This window comes from Ceratina calcarata, unplaced genomic scaffold (assembly GCF_001652005.2).
Source record: "Ceratina calcarata isolate Rehan_Ccalc_2016 unplaced genomic scaffold, ASM165200v1 scaffold312, whole genome shotgun sequence".
NCBI classification, from domain to species: domain Eukaryota; kingdom Metazoa; phylum Arthropoda; class Insecta; order Hymenoptera; family Apidae; genus Ceratina; species Ceratina calcarata.
In genome coordinates this window covers 113,400-119,258 of record NW_017153779.1, presented here as the reverse complement: position 1 = coordinate 119,258, position 5,859 = coordinate 113,400, and the positions used below count along the sequence as shown (strand labels likewise).

General features: G+C 35.7%; 1 pseudogene; it reads right to left on the bottom strand.

Annotated features, from left to right (window-relative positions):
• Nucleotides 1–201: 201 nt before the first annotated feature.
• Nucleotides 202–324, bottom strand: LOC113464273 (uncharacterized; annotated as a pseudogene).
• Nucleotides 325–5,859: the final 5,535 nt, after the last annotated feature.

The window sequence follows — 5,859 nt, the reverse complement described above, 5'->3', positions numbered from 1 at the left end:
TTTATTAATGTAAGGGCATGGAGTACTAATAAACAACCGCCACTAATGATAATTTTTATTTTATTCACTATCATTTTATATTTATTATGTTAAAATTATAGAAAAACACGCCAGTGAGTAGAAATTGGAACATGAGTAGAAATTGAGACATTTACTTTATATTTAAATGATGGTTAAAAATTATAAAAATAGAAAAAAGAGAACCAACGACACATGGAGTTCCCAGGCGGTCACCCCCATCCAAGTACTATCCATGCCCAACGCATCTTAACTTCGGTGATCAGACGAGAACCGGTGTTCGTCCTGCGTGGTTTGATCGTTAGTTAAAAGCCTCATCTTCAAAGTTGTATATAAGGGACCAACTTGTAAAAAACCGGGAACAATTTACCAATTATTATATCTTTTTATCGAACAGTTGTAATAACAGTAAATTTTACTGTAGTATTTATTCTAATTCTAGCCGTATCGGCCACAGAATCAGACTTGATTTATGTCTTTAATAAAATTTATTCATATGCACATTCCTCTATTATACCTTCACTCATCAACACTTCATGGAATGGACAATGTAGTTTACAAATTACATAAAACTCAATAAACACATAATTTACAAACGTTTGTAAGATCCTTTTTTTCTTCTTATTCTTAGCCACCACTTTTAACCAATTCATTAAATTTTACTGATAGCATGCTAAAATCTTTGATGAGTAACTTGAGGGGGAAAAAAATTCGCGAGACAATAAGTATGTTAATTGACTCGATGACCGAGATGACGACTTCTTAATTCGTAGTAATCGGCGAGTGCCGGAAGGTAAAAATAAGGTACCGATATCTCGACGGTTAATCACCCCGATGATTTATCATTGCTGAATCTTTAAAGGGCTGGTTTAACGACGCGGTCCGGCTCATTAGAGCGAAATTTTTACGATTCAAGTGGTAGATAAAGTCTGGTGCACGTCGCGTCGTACAGTGGTATTACCGCGGCCAAAACTGAAACACGCGTGTGTCGCCCAGGCCCGGGCTCTACCCTCGTTAAATCGCGTGACGCATGGAAATTTTGCGAATTAATCTTTCGCGAAATTCATTACCGCCACGCGGGACCGTTTAACCGTGCGGTTATGACGACACGAGATCATCTTTTACAAGCTACCGCATTACTCGAAACGATTTCCGACTTGCCCGCCGCGCCGTCGTGATTTGTTCTTTTAGTACGTGTAACAAGTGAAGTTATGTGCGACGAGGATTATGCATGAACTGGACTACTGGACACTTTTATACCGCAATATTCGAATATTTTCGGTGCTTATTGTCTCAATACTTGATATGAGATTTCGTTGAAACAATCAAATGTTTTTGTATTGTGAAGAATTTACTTCAGGATAGAAATTGAGGGTAAGCAATGAAAGATTTGATTTTTTATCATATGTAACAAGAAACTTCTTGCATTCTCCTGAATAGTTTTATATTGAAATATACATATATACAATATCCATTTCGGAGCCCTAAACCGTACCGTGGCAATCATAAACTCGTGAAGCCTTTCTGAAGAGGTACCTGACGACCGAAAAATATTCTCTTATAATAATAAAAATTGTGACCCCTTAAATCCATATTTTTGGCTAATTCTGAGGGTAACATTGACATTCTGCCCTTATCGCGCCGATATCGGAGTCTAGCCCCTTAACTATTGTTATAAAATGGCAGACGATTATTTACATTCGAACCAGAGTTATAAATAATTTAGTACCAAGGCATCGAATTAATTTCTACACCTAATGCTCTGTAATTTCGAGAGACTGTGTGTTATATAATATATTTATTATGCTAAATAAGTGAAGTGTTATACAATTGAATTGATCACTTTACGTGCAATTGATTAGCTCGTAAATGAGGGGATGAGTGAAGCGTTTAAAATGATAATAAGCGGTCGGGTACGAAGGGAACGAAGTGGAATGAAATAATCGCGTAGCTGTGAATCAGCGAGTTGAAACGCGAAACTTGATTGAGTCGTATCGATCCCGTCATGCACGTTATTGATCGAAATCAAGTAGTATTACAGACACGCAGTACCACAAATTGGAGTCGTGCAATTGGAATAGTATGTAATTAAGTTACGATTTTGTATATAAAATAAATTATTTATCATACATATCAGTGAGATAAATCCATCTTACATAGAATTTTATTATTTAAATATTGCTAGCTTTTGATCTTCTGTATAGTTTTGTTGAAGTTCGGTATTTTATTACACTAAACTTTATATACGATCTTACAATTTAGAGAACAATAAGGCGTTTAGAATTACAGTGCTAGACAATTTAAATGGCATTGGATCAGATCTGAACCTCTCTGAAAATGTATCTTATAATAGATGATGAGGCAAAACAGGATAGGTGTTTTACAAACCTGAGAAACAAACGTCGTTGCACACGCAGCCTAATAATTTACAATGACCCGAATGTTAACGTTTGATTTGAATCGGTGATTACAAGAGGAATCATCGTTTGCGTTTGCCCCGGTGACCGGAATATCGGTGTAATCCGGTCCCAACACGATCGTTAACCATCGTGACTCGCTTAATCCACGAATTATTCACACGACGTCTTCCATCATAGCCAAGTCTCTCGACTAAATCCTGATTGCTTCCGACTTGTATGTTTCCACGGTTGCTTTTTCTTGTTTAATCAAAGGAAATTTCTGTTATAAGAAGTTTTACTTGCTACGTACGTAGCAGTTCTTTTACTTTTACTCCTTTCTTTTAGACTGTTCGACCTGTTATTTTCATAATTACATGCTTCCTCGTGACCCGCCGTGATTGTCGTTTTTTCTGGCCCTTTCAGTTCTTTTGGTCGTATGTTACTCTATCCCACGTCACGCGAGACTGTTCATTTTCAGTTTTAGTACATATGTATAGAGATGTTACTTTCTTTACAGATTCTCGTAATTAGGCAGTATTTCTTAAAAATCCGCATTATTAAATAATTATTATCCTTAATAATTTTTAAATATTCGTTACTCTAATTCCACGTCTAATCAGACTATTGAACTTCTGAATTTTTGCAAGTACGCAGTATTCGTAAATCATGTATTACCTAATTAGCTAAACAGTTTCTTTTCAGAAATTTTCTTAATTGCCTTCAGAATTTTTGAAACATATTCATTGTGTAGTAGGCAATTCGAAAGCAACGAGGAGAACTTCCGTCCAGTTGTCTCATCGGACTTTACTTGCTCTGGCAAACAACGTAATGACTGTAGTCGCTTTTATAAACGGGTCTCGAGTTTACAAGAAACAAAGTAGGTAACGAAGTATTCGAGGAAAAAGATTCTCAATTAAAGCAGCTCATAGCGATAGGGCGAACTTTCGTTCGAGCTTTCCACAGGAGAGCTGCTTTTTACAAGGGAGCTAGTACGAAGAATTTATTCGACGCTGTGCATAAGTCTGAAGACATTTCTAAGTATTTATTGTCTATCAAAAGCACCAATAAGTATATCAAATTAAATATCATCAGAGATTAATTAAAAGATTAATACAAAAAATATAATCGTAATCTTTAGATTGCAGATTTTTGTGCAAAATAAAACATTTGTAATGGTAATTTAAAAAATGCAATCAAGATAGAAATCTCTTACGTCCTTTAAGAACAATGATATGGATTCCGATTGTGTGATAGTATGTAGTATGACTCCGAAGTGTTTTTAGATATTGCGAAGGAAATAAGCTAAGCAACCATGCTAAGGAAGTAATCTAAAGACAGCAAGCATAGGAAGCAAGTTAAGGAAGTTAAGGAGTAAGCATGGAAAAGAAGTTAAGGACACTATGGCATAGGACAAATCTAACAATAAGAGAGTAAACGAAGGGAAGATACTAATTGTAAGAAAGCGAGCTAATTGTAAGAGAGCATTTCCTATATTTTTAGAAGATAAGATTTTTCTATAAACACAAATTCAATAAATCGTGGAAAGGGGGTATAAGTTAAAGGACGCCGCGGTTCGAACTCCATGCACGTTCGACGATTATTTCCGGATTTCAATTAAACTGTTGCGAGAACCAGCATTGTTCAAGTTCGAAATCGTTGTAACGAGAGTTAAGAACAGTTCGCTATTCTCCAATAAATTCAACCAACTTAAATTACTTTCCCGGATCGCCGATCGACACGCAGTTCACGCGTCCTTTTCATTTACCACACAAAATACATACTACTTACGAAATGATACAAAATGCCAAGAGCGTTCTCAAACGAAGAATATGCTAATATATGGTTTTGTTTATGGTTTCATGGCTTGGTTATACGAGCGCTCTGAGTGGTCGCGGTTTTTCGTTAATAATTCGACAACCATGCCTCGGATAACATTTTGACAAAGGAAAATATTGTTTAAAATCACCTCACCATCCCATTTCCGGGCCTAACACTTCTGGGACATCCTATATATATATATATGTATTTAATTACCATTATGTTAATACAAGTAAATCAATAACCAAAGAAAATTCGTTGGAAAAACAGGAATTAATAGCCGGTTTATAATCTACACTTTTGTTTCCGATATTAAAGATGAAACATCATAGCTAAACGAAAGGGACGAGTCCTCGGCGAAGTTTCATGCGAGAATTACGGCAACCTATTCTCTTCTCGTAACACCTTTCTTCTTTTTCATTCCCATCTTTCCGTTCTTAATTTTATCGTGCTTGTTTTTTATTTTGACACGCAATTCCATTTCCCTGTCTTCCAGGAAAGTTTCACCTAGCCCCCTCGTCGATAAATTTCATTTCAGACAGGGTCGGCCCCCGTATCAATTATGTCCGCGAGATAGAAAAAGCTTATGAATAAATTTGAATAAGTACAATTTCTATTGCGTAGAAATATTAGGACGCCACGCACTCCGCAGTATTTGCATAATCCTTTTGGAAGATAATACGTGCCAAATGGAATTTCCTATAATGCAAAACACATATTATAAATCTATGGATTATTCGAAAATGTTGGGATGGAATCAGTATTTATTTACAAAAATTGATGTTAGTATTCATCGTAAAATTATATAAAATATTAGTGTGAATTTATGTTGCAATGATTAAATAATGAAACAAATTCTGTATATAAAATGGATTTTACAACTGACTACTCTAAATGTTTCATTTTGCTTAAAAGTATATTCACATTTCCGTTTTATCCACGGAGACTGAGAGTATTTTTCTTCCAATTATGAAATCAAAATTAAATACCTGTTGGAACGATTAATCGATGAAACAAAATATAAAATACACTTTTTTTAACAAATTACTATAAACGTTTCATTATGCATGAAAGTGTGTCTATATCGTATTTTCGGCGAGAAGACTGGCCTGAAAATAACCGAATAATCGAAACGGTGAACGCAAATGCGATTTTCCTGTTTACGAAGTACCCGCATTTGCACGCGCGATGTTAATCGGGGAACAGGGCGAAGAATGCAGAAAATATCGGCAAACAGTTGGCGTACATGTGTACGTCGAAATTGTAGTATCAAATCAGTTTCCGATAGAACTGTGCGCGCCGGCCAAGTGAAACGAGTTAATAGCTCGATCCCGTTGATGGTATCATAAATTCCTAGTGGCGAAACAATAATCCGTTTGATCGGTTTGTAACCGATCCCGATGCTAGAAATTAATCGGAAACCACTTTCAAACTTCATTCACTTGGCAAAATCAATTGTTTCCATTTTTGTATTTCTTTCAATTCTTTAAGTATAACAAAACACGTCATATAGCAAATTAGGTGTAAACCTACTAGCGGGCAATATTTGAGGATCGTATTCTAGGAGCCAAAATAAGACGAAAATCAAGAGTGACAAAATTACGTTTCGAGCTTCATTAATTGG